This window comes from Alosa pseudoharengus, unplaced genomic scaffold, assembly GCF_046254945.1.
Source record: "Alosa pseudoharengus isolate Yale_2024_CS ecotype anadromous, Long Island Sound unplaced genomic scaffold, YU_APseudo_1.1 YU_APseudo_1.1_scf_10, whole genome shotgun sequence".
Lineage (NCBI taxonomy): Eukaryota > Metazoa > Chordata > Actinopteri > Clupeiformes > Clupeidae > Alosa > Alosa pseudoharengus.
In genome coordinates this window covers 12,328,662-12,346,173 of record NW_027468565.1, presented here as the reverse complement: position 1 = coordinate 12,346,173, position 17,512 = coordinate 12,328,662, and the positions used below count along the sequence as shown (strand labels likewise).

At 42.6% G+C, this 17,512-nt stretch overlaps 1 protein-coding gene across 2 annotated transcripts in view; it reads right to left on the bottom strand.

Moving 5' to 3' along the window:
- The window catches only part of hipk3a (homeodomain interacting protein kinase 3a), a 35,516-nt gene that overhangs the window by 13,752 nt on the left and 4,252 nt on the right, over positions 1-17,512 (bottom strand). The gene's annotated exons all lie outside the window — the stretch shown is intronic.

The window sequence follows — 17,512 nt, the reverse complement described above, 5'->3', positions numbered from 1 at the left end:
CCTTCTTTCTGGGTACATGTAGATGAGCCCTATGACCCCAAAGTCTGCCATGACCGGGCCTCAGGTTAAAGAAGTTTGAGAAAGGCTGGTCTATATAGCCTGCATCAGAATGAGGTTTGCAATGGTGCGCCTGAAGGCACAGGTTGAAGACCCAATCAGTTACGTCACGATATGCACATTTGTGTAAATTCATTCCTACGTAATCACCATGACCAAAATTGTACTTTTTTTTTTTACTTTGAATCTTGAAAAAAAAAAATATTGACCTACCTACCGACCCATTTTTAATTTTTTTTGGCTGTTACTGCAAACAAAAATATTTTTTAGGATGGCCTGACCAAAGCAGAAGTACCAGCCACATCCTCCTCCAGTGCCAGAGCACGGCCTGATCGCGGTGGCTTCAGAAACAAGTTCAGCAAGTTCACATTCTCATTCTCTTTTTTTTGTCTATTTTTCTTGTTTTTGGATGGAGGAAACCTGGAATTAGGATGTTGACTGAAACTGCCAGGAAATCTCAAACTCTGTGGAATGTGGCTGGAGAGAGAACTCGGAGCCCCCGCGTGGTAGCTCCAGGGCGGGCCAGACCCCTGTGGCCTGCACATCAACGGTTTCCTGCCTACCAGTCTTGCTGAGCGTGTGGTGGTGGCGGGATAACTAGCTCTCCTCTGGGCTGTCGGAGGTACTGGGGAGGGACATTAGCAACGGCAGGGGGTGGGATCTCCGAGTTTGACCTCTAGTCGGGACGGTCACGACGAGATCCCCTTGCTTACGGAGGAGGCACTGGGCGCAGCTGTTCAAGAGGGAGTGGAGCATCACCTCCCCCTTTAGCACAAAAACACAGGGGTCTGGCCAAGAGGGATCTGTGCCGGGGGTAGGAGAGATTAGATCACTAAGCCCTTTCCAATAAGACCCCCACCCCACCCAGACCGGTCAGCAGAGGGCCCAGGGCTGAAAAACAAACATGAGCAGAGGGGACACCTCCACCCAGGGCCCCGGCACACAACCAGGCTCCGGCTCAGCACTGGCCCAGACTCAGAGCAGCAGATTTGGACAGAGGGACGGCCAGGTTTGGAAGGGCCAGGAGAGCTAATGCCACTCGGCCTCGGCCGCTTCTCCAGAACTCCAGAGATAAAAAAGAGGCTTGTGTTACTAGGCGCTGTCCGGGAGCCAAAACATCCCACCCAACCAGCAGCTTATCTAACGTTAATCAACTCCACCTGCTTCATGTTAACTTAAAAAAAAAAAAAAAAAAAAGATATGCTGCAGCTGCTTCTTTTTGGGGCTTGGTATACTAGATGGTTTGCATTTGGGCTTTTTTGACAGTTTACTTTAAAGCATGTAGGAGGAACCTGCATTTCCATGTTTTGTAACCAGCTCTGCTTCAATAGTAATGTGTTGGTTTAATGGATTAGCTGTAAGTACATGTGATGCTGCCGATGCTTGCCAAGACGTGTCTGTTACACTGGCGAAACCAGCTCTATGGCAGAACACAACCCCAATTAATGCAAGCAAGGCTACATTTGTAACAAAAAAAAAAAACACTTGATACCTGGATGGATACACAACATGTCTTGTCGTGTGCTAGAGACTAGACAGAAAACCATCCAGGTGATGTAGGCTGCACTATCTGAACCTTCTCTTGAAAATATGATAATCTAAATGTAAGGTTCATACATCAAAGCAAATGCCAGTACAGTAATCTGACACTAGAGGGGAACTACTTGAGACCTCTGCAGAAGTGCACGATGCAGGCAAGCACCACTTCTCTTTTTCATTCAAAAGAGAAACTAGAGCGAAACCTGAGATGCCAGGATAACATGACCTTTGTCTGACGGAGTCCGTTGCCTCAGCCTGGACGCAGAGCACCTAATGGGAACAAGGGAATATTGCTCATAGCTGACCCCTGGCTGGTGTGGACCGGTGTGGACAGGCTTTCTAGAAGCCGCCCACACAATGGGCTGCACAACGGTGGTCTTGCACAGCACTTTACAGGATCAGCAGCAGGCAAACATTTCCAGAATTTGAGAACATACTGTATGGACTAGGCATTTCCTGAATAGAAATCCATAGACCAAACTGTAAACATCCAACTATGGCAAATATCATGGCAGTGAAAAAAATAAATAAAAATTGGTCAGCAATTAAATTAGAAATGGAAAAAAAAATGCTCATAAAAGCCTTCCATAGCTTTGGTGGAAAGCTTAGAAATAGGCTCATATAAAGTCATATAAATGTAATCATGGCTGTCGGTGCTTTAAAGAGTCTCATCCACCAAGCTCTTCTAGAATCATGCTGGACTATTAATGGCAAAGTGAACAAAGCCTTTTTCAGATGGACTAGGTCTTCTATTGGGAGATAACACTAAACGTGTTGCCCTCTGTGACCTGCTCTCCAATACTATGCACTGTAGTTCCTAGTGACATGGTCTAAATCTGCTATAGGTAAACAAACACAATCACCAAATCAACACAGTGACCCAATCAACACAGTGCTTCAGATGGACGGGGATCATTTGATTGACTGTTGAGGTCAAACATCAACAATATTAGGCAACACACACACACACACACAGACACACACACACACAGACACACACAGACACACAATGTGGATTTAATCTAAGGCCAAATGGTCTCTATGAAGCCAACAATAAAGTCACAATCTAAAATAAACTCATCTAGACTAACCCTCTCATAACTAGAGCTTGAGCTGAATTATTAAAGTTGCCATATTACTCCACTATGCTCGAGATGGAGTTATGCAGCATAAAAAATACTACACCTCCCATCAACGTTAGCAGTTTCGCGTTGACTCGCTAGTAGTCACTTCTATCAAATCCAAGAGCGCGCAGAAAAAGCAGAAAGTTAGACTAGCCAGCCAAGATGCAAAGATTGAAGAAATTAGTTCTTCTATCCACCGAATTCATCGGATATAGGAGGAACAGGATGAGATTCTGAGAATGCAGTGAGAGAAGGAAAGGTAACCTAACATGCCTTTTAGCCCAGCTGACGTATTGGCTGCAATATGCAAAATATAGCTGTAGCGAACAGGCACAAAAGTAGCCTCCTGTAATACTGCCATTTTATTCAAAGGTAAAACGCTACTGACAACTCCAGGCTTCCACGCATGCTTGTTTGTTTACACTGAAACAAGCTGAAGTGCAAAACGAAAGTAGGCCTAACGTTTGCCTACTGCCCACATCAATGCAGATATTTCAAATAAAAAATATAAGTATAAGAAATATATATATCCTTGATTAGACTATGTTGGGTTTTGTGGCAGAGCAAATTGACTGTTTTAGTAGTAGTATTCAGTATGCAGTCAGATAGGTCACCACAGGCATATTTGGATTAGCTACAGATGGATTCACAAATAAATAAATTAGCCTACATTTGTCAGGATACTTGATATACAGGCTAAATGCAAATATGGCAATGTATTATATTATTTTACATTAACAAAATGTAGGAAAATAGAACAGACTGAAAATAAAGTAGGCACTGATCGCACAAGTGCTCCTGGAAAAATATGTTTGTGTAAATAGAGGGTACAAGGGTATCCGGTACCACAGAGGCCACACAGGTCACCAGACTGGGGCAAAAAGGCACTAGAGGATTCAGTGAACTGAGAAAAGAAAAAAAAAAATCTTAAGACATTTGCCCGTATGCAAATTTTCAGGTGTGGTGCACTGGTGCACAGGCACAAAAATAGTTTCCAAGTTGACAACCCCATGAAAATGTCAAGACAGACAGCTATCTTAGCATCTTGAGGAATCGCACGGAGCGCCTCTGATGCTGGTTACCTGTTACATTCCATTCCTACTCCACTGACAGAAACTCTCACTTTCAACCATGTTTCTTTCTCCGCTTTTCAAAAAGAAAGACAAAGACAAGAAAACAAAAGGAAAGAAAAAAAATAACTACCTCAGGTGAAACACGCACAGCAGACTGAGCGGTGCATGTGTGCAGATCAAAACAACAGAGAAGCAGCTGACGCCGTGTCAAAACAAACAGTAGTCAGGTGCCAGTGGTCTGCTGCAGTCGAGTGCATGTTGTGACGGCCTGCAAGGCGGCAGCTTGAAAGAGAGAGCAGTCTGCACACTCGGCTATGCCGTCAAAACACCAGACCAGCAGCCCCTTCATTACTGCAAGAATCTGGCCAATTAGGCCTGCCCTGTCTGGATGGCTGGAGACAGGTCCCAGGTCAGCTGAGGCCCTGGAGCCCTGTCAGGGGGAGCCTTGTAAAGGCTTCAGTTCCTCATCTGTTCAGAAAAGAAACAGGCTGTACTAAGAATGTGTTAAGCCTCTACGTACTCAGTGAGGTAGTGTGAGAAGTTGATATTTTGCAGCGAGAAAGAAAAAAAGAAAAAAAGCTGATGAGCTGCTGAACCGCCGACTTTCTTTTAAAAGCCTCGCCCTACACAAGGTTGGTGTGAACATGTTCTTATCTTTTCAGAGAAAAAGGAGAGAAAAAAAATACTGAACATCAACAGACATATTAGATAAAAAAGGGGAACACCAAGTCAAGCTTGAGGGAGGGGCACTAGGCAAGGGCATGTAAGGACTTTGGACTCCAGAGCGTCAAACCTCAATGTCTAGGCTGATGCATAGACATGGCCCTGTGGTGAAGCAGAAGAAAAGCAGCGTTGTTGTTTAACAGTGGGAGCCATTATCTCCAGGGAGGCGGCTGCAACGGTGTCCTAGCCCAGACTGACTACGTTTTTTACAAAACAATAAAAGCAGAGCAGTTCATCTGAGAGTCAAAACATCTCGATAGACTGCACTACTTCAGAACGTCATCTGAAAGCGGAGCGAGCCTGCAGTCCACGCGCCTCATAGCTAGCATCAGTCAAGCGTCTCTGATCCAACACGCGCGGGCTTGTGATCTCTCCCGGGCTCCGCCGAAAGATCCTGCCTTGCACTCGTCACAGCAGTAAGCTGCCTGGCTTTTTCAAAACGCATTGCACAACTAGCCTATATGGGCCATGGCGTGCAAGCAAACTCAAAAGCAGCTCCAGCGCTCACTTGGCTCACTTGACTGCTCCGTGGACGGTCTGGATCAGCAGCTCGGGTCAGAAAAATCATGCGCCGGCCAGCGTCAAGTGCTCCTTCATGTGTATCGGCAGAAACATGCCTGTGGTCAGAGGGCCGCTTCTGCGCGCGGCAGCAGCATTGCTGAGTGTACACACAAGAGAGGCCATTCAGGCAGCCCAGGCACGGGCCTCGTCACTCGGGCTGCGGCTAAGCGGGAGTGGCATGTTACATAACTGGACACATAGCGTTCCTTTACAGTGCTGTTGCGGTAATAATCCGTGGGAGAATGCTGCTGTGTGACCATTACCAAAACAGACCTCAATTATATCACCCACCGATACCCAAAACAGACTTAGAAAATGATATCCGCAACAGATCTTTGGGGTGGAATAATATAGAGACTCTAGGAACTTGGCAGGCTTACTTATGGCCAAGTTCATCCACCAAGGGCTTAGGGAGGACAATATACAGGCTAGCAAGCATGTGGAATGCAAACTTGATCAGCAATACTGTCTTCAGAGTTCCAAACAACTTCTACATTTCTAGGGTGCATAATTTAATGTACACCCTGCAGCAGGGGCAATTACCATGCTTTCTGATTAGCCAATGGGTCTAAGCGTATCCCGGCAGCATGATTAACCTAATGGGCATCTCTTATTCATGGCAGTGATCTACTGCTCCAAAAACACACTTCCTCAGAAAGCAGTCTGATCAGTCTAACCAGTAACCTACATGACAACAAGGCCAAATCACACCATCAACAACCACACCTCAAAACAGAAGGCAAAATGTCCGCACCAGATTAAAATCGCACTGGTAATGTGCATGGTGGCCTCTATATATAATGAAATGGCACACCAACTTAACATACACTGAAATACTAACTACTCCACTTTGGTTCTAGGACAGCTGACCTACATCCATCTGATCTGGCATGTAAATTATTCAGCCAACAGCCTTGTCATTCTAGCCACTGGAGGGGCATATGGGGCTAAGCCTTTAATCAAAGACCACCAAACCAATCTCCAACCAAAACCATATCTCATAAACACATACCCTAAACAGGTTACATTTTGCTTACAGCATTACCTTATGAGGACAATAACCAATCAAACAATATGTAGTCCAGGATTCTGTGTAGTTTCAAGTTTTTGACCACTGATTTTTTGCATCAACATAACGACATAAAAACAACACAAAGGTTATAACAACATTGAAATGGAAGGTAAGGACACCCAACACAGAAAACCTCATCAATCCTGGTCCCTAACCAGTGTTTCAGGTTCACTGACGGTCAGTTGGCATGCCCAAGACCTACAAGTCAAAGGAACTAGGAACTTTAGCAACCAATGGTTACTGGCGAGGAGCAAAGCCTGACGGTTGGATATTGCACTACATGAGTGTGGCTTGCACAACTGTCCCCAAACAACTTAAAAACAACTATGTAGATCTTAATTACAATGCATCAAATAGGTGGACAAAAATGTGAGTTTGGGACATTAGTCTCGGCTGGGTACCTTTAAGTGGCTATCATAGTGCAGTGTTTCCCACAGAATGGATTCAATTTGTGGCGGTAGCTGACTTTGACAAAGGGGGGGGGGGGGGGGGGGGGGGGGGATTAAGATCGTCTTGGTAGTGTATAGGTCTAATTGAGTGCTTGTCACTTTAAGACGTTTGAGGGAACCCTTGCAATTGTAACACAGTTGAAAGGCTGCTGATGTGTGGATGCAATTCATAACGTTTTCTACATAGTTAAAATAAAGGTTGGTACTTCTCCTTGGGACAAGCACTTTTGAATTTTGGAAAACACTTTTCCATTTACATCGGGATTTTGCAAACATTCAGTGTCAGAGTCAATAAAATGAGCCCTTCAACGAAATTGAAAAGCAGCTGTAAGTAGGCTAAGCATGCTAAATTCGACATCCAAACAGTATTCTAACGTTAGCTTTGAGATACTGCTTGATTTCATAACTTAACTTAGTTTAGTCTCTTCAATGTAGCCTACTATGTGATAAGACCTTAGCAGAGTTCACTTCAATGCAGAAACAACACATTTAGATTTTAGAATTATTTTGGAATTATTGCAATAAAAAACACTCTAATTCAACTCTAAAGCCACACAGCAGACTGGTAGAGGGTGGAGTGGGGATTCCTTTCAAAGATTTTCTTTTGATATTGCTGGCATAACCTGCTAGGTCTACAGTGGCTCTATGCTACAGTTGAAAAGGTCAAAAACCAGGTTAAAAGGTCAAACTTGTTACAAACTTAACTCTCTCTTTGACCTAGACACTGACTAGCCAAAGCTCTCAGCAGTTTCATGTGAAACAATATTAAACAATAGAAAACAAAGTAACAATGTGATGTGGCCTTTGGTTCATCTGATAAAAAAAAAAATGTCTTCCCTGTTTCACATAAGACTTCTTAGGTATTTTGTCTACTTTAGTGTGTCCTGATGCACCACTATCATCAGCAATGCCTAGTAAAGACGGTAAAAAGACACACAGCCCAGAAAAACAGTGAAAGACTCCGACTAGGACTCACAACTAAGGAGGGGATCACATTGGCCAGTGGCAAGCGCAACACAACGCTCAGACCATAATAAGTTCTATCTCGTTCCTATGGTAACACAAACGGTTTGCCTTAACTGACAATTCAATACGCTCGCATTGTGCTTTGAAAGTTGAACCAAGTTCAACGCTCAGCTTGTTCAACGCCAACGTTGCCACCGTTCCGCTGCCGAACCATAAAGAACAATAGGAAACCTGCCGCTTGCCGCTGGCTAATGTAATCCCCGCCTAAGCAACTAGGACTAAATAAGATAACAGACAATAACAAAATATAGTCGACAATGGGATTTTGAGCAATAGCAGAGCAACACTACAAAAGAAAGAATTAGCTTCAAGTCAAAGGGCCTATTTCCGAATCCCACCGGCACCGCCAAAATTGTGACATTAAAAGGGACACCAGGCAAGCCTGATGCTTTTTCTCTACGAAGCTCCCCCTAGCGTCTGTACCAGGGGTGGAAATTAAATATTTTTTCTACCTGCCATTGTGGCTGGTGGATTCCAAAATCTACCAGCCACTCAACTTTTTTACCAGCCACTAGAGAAACGGCATGAAAATGTGATATCATGATTATAGTAGGCTACCCAAAATGATCACGGTAATCGGCATTATTGCAATACGACTAAAATGTGCTGAGTTTTGCCATAAACCTACCAGCTGTCCCCCAAGCACTGTAACAAAACTAAAGGTCAACAGAACCACATTCATATGCTTTATTACACTGCAGAAAGTTCCATTCACATGAATGGGCCTTCCCAACGTTCGGGCCTATGTTAAATCTACATAAATCACCGGCAAAGCATTTAATCACCGCTGTCAATGGCAACGGGTTTTGTGCTTCTGATTAATGTCTTTCATATCACTACGCAAGGACTGGAACTTCATTCAAACGTGAAAGCAGACGGTTGATCAGCTGTGTTCTAAAGAATGTTTGATTCAAGTTCAGCAGCGTGTGTTGTTGCGAACTATTTGTTTCTCAGCAAATGCCACGATGAACGGTAACAAATAGGCTAGGTTATGTAGGCTAAAGTCATATCGTGGGGAGTTTATTATTTCGTTTTGGCAAGTAGCCGTATAATAAGCGGGATAATGTATAGAACGCCGGTCATTACTGTGAAAATAAGTCCCTTCAGGGCGGAACAAGACCCCTCCGCTGCACGTCGGGGTCCGGTTCGCCCTGTCGGGACTTATTTTCCCAGTAATGACTGGCGTTCTATACATTATTCCGCTTATAATCTATAATCTATACATTATCCCTTACATAGTGTCTTGTCATAAAAGTGGTGTGGCTCCTTTAAGACTCCGTTTGTGTGAGTTCTGGAGCATCCTATAATCCAACTCTCCAACTTGATCAAACTATAGTGTACATCATCTGATTTAAATATTTGCAGGTATCAAGGCTATATTTAACATTTAGCATTTATTTTCTATTTGGCCCGTTATGAAATAATGCACTGAACAATTTAAGCACATCTCAGCTTTATATGCATGCTTACCATTTTGTGAAACTACATTGGAAAAACTCTGGTTGTACAGTTATCTAGGCAATATTGTTAACATTTATTTTGTATTTGACCTTATCATGTATGACAAAAGCCGTTCTACCCGTTCTGAGACCGTGTAGAGTAGACATTTGCTTCAATTTCAAAACCGGATTACTCTGGAACGGCTATAACTTGTATAAGGGAATGCTTTACACCTTTGTGTTCGGTAAGTTCTGCTGTTTATTCTGATATACGGTTTGTAATTTCTTGAATCAAAAGTTTGTGAGATAGGCTATCTACTACGACGAATGGGTGTGGAGATGTCCGTCTGTCTGCCTCATAGGTCTAAATAGCAGCATGTCGGGCCGGATTAAAATAGCTATACGGGCCAATTCAAAAGAGAACTATTTACGTGAGAATATTAGCCTGTGAAGATATGACGCAGATCCACAGATCTCACTAGATTTATGTCTATGCAGTCATCCTGAAATAATCTAGCAGTGGCACATGAAAGCATAGTGACAGTTTCTTAATGGTAGTGAAGTGAAAGTGAAGCGCTGCACCAGTGCCTATAGGCTATGCTGCGGTGGCGGCTCACTACGAGTTGTAGATCTTCAAATCAGCGCGATTTAACCTTATAGGCTGGTAATGTTAGGCTACATGATCCCTACAGACACTTTCTTATTTTTAACCGTCAATAAATACGAAAATTAGACCGGATCTGACTATTTGTGGTATGCTAGCTCTACCCGCCACAGTGGCTGGTAAATTGACCAAATTCACCCGCCAGCGCACAAAACTACCCGCATTTGGCGGGGGGCGGGTGGTTAATCTCCATCCCTGGTCTGTACATGTCGACGTGTGCGATAGGGCTGGGATAAACGATTATTTTTTAAACGATTAATCTAGCGATTATTTTTTCGATGCATCGATTCATTTTTTCAGTCCGATTCGATTTCGATTCGATTCGATTATCTCCCCATTAATTCACTAATGTGAACATATCTGAATGAAAAAACATGAATTCTTTAACATTGCAATATATGTTTATTGCTCTTAAGATTCCAAAATAAAAGACTGAAGTGCAAGTAACTACAAGTGCAAAGTAATGCATTCTTAGTCAGAGGTAGCATTCAATAAAGTTCAGTAGGCTAGTGTATGTCTAATTGAGTGCCTGTCATTTTAAGACGTTCGTGTGGGAATCCTTGCAATTAACATTAACACAGTTAAAAGGCTGCTGATGTGTGGATGCAATTCATAACGTAGTTAGTTCAAATAACAGTACGTACTCCTTTAGACAAGCACTTTTGAGTCTTGGAACACTTTTCCATTTCCATCGAGATTTTGCAAACAGTCAATAAAATGAGCCCTGCATGAGTAATACAAGCAGCTGCAAGTAAGCATGCTAAACTTGACATCCAAACAGTATTCTAACGTTAGCTTTGAGATAGGGCTACTGCTTGATTGCATACTGAAACTTAACTTCGTTTAGTCTCCTCAATGTAGGCTACTATGTTGTGATTAGACCTTAGCAGAGTTTATTTTAACTTTAATGCAACGGTTTTGAACAAATGTGTGCAGCATGGTCACGATGCTAAGCGGATTTAATAGCAATTTAGCCCACTGTGTTCTATGCAGTGCTTCTATGTGGCAACAACAATCCTTCAACAATCGTGAATATTTTGTTAAATGCACATGCAGAGAAGGAGCAGCGGGCTCGTTACGAGAGAGAGCGGGCGGGGCGAGGAAAGGCTGTGTGAGTAAGTGGCAAGTGTAGCTCAATGAAATTATTTTATCTTATCTTTAATTTAAATAGCAGGCCTACAACATAGAACATCATTCTTTTACTGTCTATGGATAAACCAAACGTGTTTGTTTCTGTTTGTGTTCCTGCTGTCTCTCTGTATTTTTCAGACACTCCAGCAGGGGGCTTAATTGCTGGACCAGCCCTATAAAAGGGGTTGGTTGACGTCACTCCAGGGGGCCGGCTCGTTTTTTGGTTCCTCGCAGAACGCCACCGCTGCCACGCTAAGCTTTGCTTTGTGCTCCGCTTTGCTTTGTGCTCCGCTTTCCGCTCTCGCCCACACTATGTCCAGGGGCCTGTACTACGAAGGGAGCTTAACCTACCCAGATGTAACCCAGGGTTACTTTGTTAAACCAGGGTTGACAAAACCAGGGGGGTATTCCATCAACCTCGCTAAAGGCCAAACCTGGCTTATTTCGATAAGTCTCGCTAAATTTAGTGAGAATTCCGTTCCATTAATGAGGTTAACGTGAATCCCAGTTTGGTAACCATGGGAATTTATGCCACAGAACTAACCTGCTCCGTAGCAGGTTAACTTTCAAGCTAAATTAAGCTGTGTTGCAAAAAAAAAACAATCAGTCGGAAAACGAGTCCAAAAAGATGGTTCCGTCAACCTGTGCTCTCGTCACCTGTAGCCTATAACTTCAAAAATAGAAGTAGGCCTAAATGTTTTTTCCCGACAGTGCACCAAGCATGGATTTACACATTCACTAGCTCCAAAGAATGTATGAAGATTATACGATTAAAAATGTTTTAACTTCACATGCGTGTGATTCTAGGAATCGTGCTACTCTGCGTCACTTACGTTCGGTGGTGGTGTAATGTGCAGCGAGACGGCATAGAAAAGGAAGTACTTTCTTGCGTGTTCGCAGGTTCGCTTCCCATACGAAGTATTAAGGCTAAATTGTTTATCACCTTGATAATGGCATTTTTAGATATAGATGTCTACTGCTGATAAAGGGTCATGCACATTTGGTAGGCTGTTCAGTGACAGCTTTGCGGGCTATATTATAAGCTATCTGATGCAAGCCACACGATAATTATTCTGTAGCCTAGGCAGCTAATAAATAATTAAAACTGCTTCATGAGTCGACGATTGTTCATGAATGTCAAATCAACTGTGTGCTACACAGATTAAATACTAGGCATAAATTGAATTGAAAGCCATTGCATTTCAGATAATTTTATTTCAAACACTTTGGGACTTATGGGAGACAATAGGCTATTATGTTGATACTAATTTATTTTATGACCACCTACACCTAGACAATACTTTGGAGTGAACGTAGAACGTAGGCTATAGATAGTTTTGAATATATGCCAAAGTTGTTTTTGAGTTTATACTATTTATTCATTCACTCGTTTTGTTCAAGCATAGACTGTATAGTCTATGTGTTCAAGAGTGAAGCCAATCAAACTCGCAATTGATTTCAAACCATTAGCATTGTTATTTTAAATGTATGCTTTCATTATTCTCCAATTTCTGTAGGCAATCTATTTTTTTCTCTCGATGTTAAATTTGATGACTTTCGATGAAAATCCTGTAGATGGCGCTTGCCTATTGAACAGAAATCGTCTAGTATTGTCTTAATTTTACGACATATTTCGTCTTTTCGTCAATCTACTGTTTTGGTCTACTTTTCTACCTCGTGCACGAGCAGAGATGAAGCTGAACTAAACCTCGCTTGAATAAACGAGGCCAAGATGCCGCTAACTTGAGTTAATGGAATGGCTTCAGCCCCAAGTGAAAGTCTACGCTAGTTCAAGCCAGGCTATTTCTGTTAAGCACCGCCTTCATTAGCGAGGTTGATGGAATATCCCCCAGGTTATCTTGAGTGGTGTTAATCGGTACTACGACGCTGATTATGAAGTTGATTTGTTGAGCCGGGGTTAACCTGTGCGCGTTCACATCAAAGGGGCGGGTTGCAGCGCAAGTCACCACTTTCAATGATGACGCGATCACCTTATTTTATGGATGAGGAATGCACAATTATTATGACAAGTTATGAGGAATTAAAACCCACTCTACGACAAAAATCAAATACGTCGGCAGTTAGCAAAGCAAGGCTGTTGGCAACGTATTACAGATCGGGTAGCCTAAATGCCTAAAAGTAAAGTTTTATTCCCACATGTTCTTCAAATATGTGTTACGGAGGATTAGTAGCTTACTGAATGTCTGAAATGAGTTGAAATAATTAAATAGCCTAATTTGAGTTCATAGAAAGGCCTACAGATGCAACCCAATTCAGAAGTGGGCATATAGATTACAGTAATAAGGATAATTGAATGTTTAAGTAGCCCCCATTGACTGATTTAGTGTATGCCTAATCCTGTGAACATTTCAGATGCAACACCATTGCCAAACGCACATGGCAGCAGGTGAAAATGAAACACAAAAACATTATTCAGAATAGTAGGTTTATATAGTTATAGCTTGCATTAATATTTCTTAATTATGAAAACATGTAGGCCTAGCTTATAGCCTTCACTTGGCCTCTGTTTTACAGCTAACAAGAAACAGGTGTCTTCGAACACTACTGTAGGAGGAAAGGCACCAGAGTGTTTTACAGTAGCAGAGGAGTTGGCCATCGCAAATAATAATGGAAGGCCGATTATGGAGGGGGTTGAGGGAGGCATTCGGTCGGATTCTGGTGCTGTGGAAATGTGTAGCCTTTATGTGCAGGGTACAGTAATATGACATTCAATTCAACAAGTTTGTTAAAATTGTTATTTATTAGGCCCGATTTATTTTAGGCTATTCTTGCTCAGATGTTCAGCATACTGTAGGCCTATGTCTGATTTATTTTAGGACATACAGTATTCTTGCATCACTGATGGAATACATGAATGTCCACGTACGGGCATTGCTAGAGACGTCTCCCTAGATCATCTGACAAAGATAACGAATTCCCTCGGCTGACAATATATATCTTCATAGACAATATATTCCGGGTAGGCTATATATATTTTCTGGCGGTCTCTAAACCCTCGCCTTGCGAAGAGAGTCCCTCACGATTTGCGCTCCAATGTCGTATGGATCATCCAGATACGTCGACATGTCTCGGGAGAAATTGTTAGTGGATGGGTGGTACTTATAAAGGGTGTGGTTAACGGAAACCTTGGGTTAACCAAGAACATAACCTGGTCGGAGCAGGTTTGAGATGCAGCGTAAATTGCCATGGCAGCATACCTCGGTTAAAACCTATCCACCTTTCACAGTACGGGTTAATCGGGAAGTTACGCCACACGTGATCAAGTTACTCTCGAAGTTACCCAGATAAGCCAGTAACCCCGCTTCGTAGTACAGGCCCCAGGTCTCCAGTCCCTCTCAGCGTGAGAGTCTAGGAGAGAGGCCTGGAAATTGGGCGGCTTCGTTTTTGGCCTTCTGGCCTTCACTTGCTATTTGTTTAGAACATTGCTCTTTGCATTAATTTGTGTTCTAGTTTAATCATAATAAATTATTGATTATTTTCAAATGTATCCACCGTTGTCTGCCGTATTTTGCCCTTGCTTTATTTAGCTTTGTTATAGTTCCCTGACCCTAGCAGGGGACATAACACCCTGTAATGAGTCATTTAACCATATACCGACTTATGAAGATGATTAATTAACACAAAAACGTTGCCTGGTGTCTCCTTAAAGCGATGGTTTGGAGTAATTTCACCCTAGGGTCCTTTGCACCATGACACCGAGCCAAACACCCTCCCAGAACGTGGGGACTTTTACGGGCTTTTCCCAAATCACGGAAGTAACGTCGACGCAGAGGTATAGTAGCAGTTAGTAGCATCCATCAGGCAAGTGTTATTTAAATAAACTCCTGGTGTATTTACAAACTTTTCAATGCCTCGTTTTATGAGTAAAGAACATAGTTGTACTACTGTAGAAGTTTCGTACCATTCAGGGCATTATTAGTGGGGTAATTTACGAGATAAAAGTTGGTACCATTACGACTGCAGAAACTCATTAGTTTCTGACAGCGCTACTCGACCAGGGTTCAACCAAGGGAAAACAGGTTCTGGGAGGGTGTTTGGCTCGGGGTCATAGTGCAAAGAACCCTAGGGTGAAATTACTCCGAACCATCGCTTTAAACCTTCAACATAACTTATACAAATACATAAATGTAGTTCCCCTTTGTGTCATGTAGGCTATCCTTTTCTAGCCTGGACCCACCCACCTAGATAGATCCACAGTTTCCTGACTGTTGATGCGGTTTATTGTCAGTTTGTAAAGTTTAGGAGAAGCAGGAAGTAACACTAGGAATCTCTGCTCAATGTGATAGGTAAGGCTGAACTAATGATTTCAAAGTTAGTGCCCGCTACAATGCAAGTGTTGGAAAACGAATCCCGATCATGAGTCACCAGACTCTATTCACTTTGTGAATGAGTTTGGATTTTTCCAGGTTAATCCTTTTCATTGGTCTACACACAAGTTGACTTGAGTCTGTAAGCTCATTCCCAAAATTCAAATCCTATGTGGATTAGATAGATTGTTTTTTCCAGAAAATGTTTGGCTAAGCATTCGAGACCATTAGCTTAGTGAATAGACTATATGTAAATGCAGCTAGGTAGGTATGGTCCAATTTCCCATATGAATATAAATATAATGAAAATGTGAATAAATGAAAATGTGGATATAAATTCAAATGCCCTGGCATATAGCCTAGTGTGTGAAACCTGTATTAAGATACCGGCCAACAAAGGCCATGTTAAACCACCCATATGCAAGTTGTGTAACTTGAAAACAAGTTGTGAGGAAAGGTCTGAGAAGTGAGATATAGGCTGACATATCAGTCTGAAAACCACCTTCGCTGTTCACTTTGAAATGCACAACCATGCACAATTTTGTCTTGCTAGGCAACTTGTCAGGAAAAGGATGTAGCCTACTTCTCTGTCGGCACATTAAAAGTACACAAGTGGAAAAGGCTTCCCAAACAGGCAAATTTGATGCAAGTCTTTCAAGAGGAACCCTAGCCTGACGAGCCAGACCCACATTAAAATGTAGGGTCTGGGCACTCACCGTTCGCAGTGCTCAGTCCGAGGGGCGGGATAATCAGTTGTCTTTCAAATTCCCTCTGCACGCAATAGGACAGCGCTATGAGTCCCATGCGTTTTCCCACCAGCGGAGCTAGTTGGCTAGGTCAAACTTTTGCCAACTTAAAAAAAGCTTAACTCGTGTCACACTCGTTCGTCAACAGCAACATCCATCTTCTTTGTTTTCAAGTAGCAGGGAATTCAAGCCAACCCGTTGCAACTCTGCCATCAATCATTATGTTAAGCCGCCTAACGACTCCATACACGATTTGATAGGCCTGATAGAAGTTTAATTTTTCGAGCTCACAAGCCAACGGAGAGTTGCTAGACTAGCCCTGGAAGCAAATGTAATTTGTTGCCGCTAGGGTGCGTCTAGATTTCAAGGCTAAAGGAACCCAGCAAAACCCTAAATTCCCCTACTGTATCGACAGACATGTGTGCAAGCAACATGAGATAATAGGCTACTATCCGTGGAACAAGCTCATATTTAATCAAGGCTCATGAAGAAAGCCTTAAGAAGCCCATTTGTCAAAAAAGAAGTTCTGTGCCATCTGTGGCTTATGGAATTGGAGACTGCTGGCAAAGGCGACAATGTGGGGAGGAAAAAAAAAAAAACAGCCACAGACTTTGTCTGGCTGGAATTACACCGTGTTTGGTCTACGGCCCTCTGAGCCTCACACTGAGAAGTCTGGGAGCTATGAAGCAGAAGGCTGCCTTACTGAACATGCCAACCCTTAACCCCCGCTGATCTTTATCAGTCAGGACATAACACTGACCTTCAGGCAGGCAAAAACAAGCAAAAAGATTTAAATTACCGAGAGCTATGCGGAGACAAAATGTTGATGATAGCATAAAATCAAAATTATTTTCTAAAAACTTTTTTTGTTTTTAAATGCAATGGCTGAAGATGACAACAAAAGTTAATTTTAAACAACTAAGTCAATTAAAGCCATATGATTTTCCTTGTCTTGTTGCCACTAACTGACCTATACAGACCAACAGAGGCTGTTAGAACACCTAGCCCTTTTGTATAAACATAAGAATATTTTATTGAGGAGAAGCTGAAATGGTCGGTCATTTCTACACAACCTTTCAACTTATTCTGTTCCTGTTATCTGCTTCCCCCTGGTTACCCAATCACATTCATGTCAGTGAGCACACTCGCAACACCTAACCTTACACTTCACTGCAGCATTACATAATGTCCTCTCAAGCTTAGTCAAACCAAATGCCGACTAACAGAGAATGGGGAGTTGAGGGGAGGAAGTGGCGTTTCTGGGTTTTGTTGTGCCTCAGTAGGCTTGATGGTGCAAGAACACTTGTCCTAGAGCACAATGTTTGCAACGTAACACTATGCAAAACATTAGCCACTTTCTGTAGACAACTAGGCCAATTTTGGTCTCTTCAAATTAATTTTGATGGTACATGGTCATGCGAAGGTTACAAACATACCAGTTGTTCCCAAGACCCCTGCAGACTATGCACTGTTGTTCTGTTGTCATGCCAGAAGACCCCAGTTCACACATTGGCAAGTTCTTACAAGTGCCAACTAGACTGTTGGCGACATCTGAATGGTTTTGTATGCTTTGTAGTTAG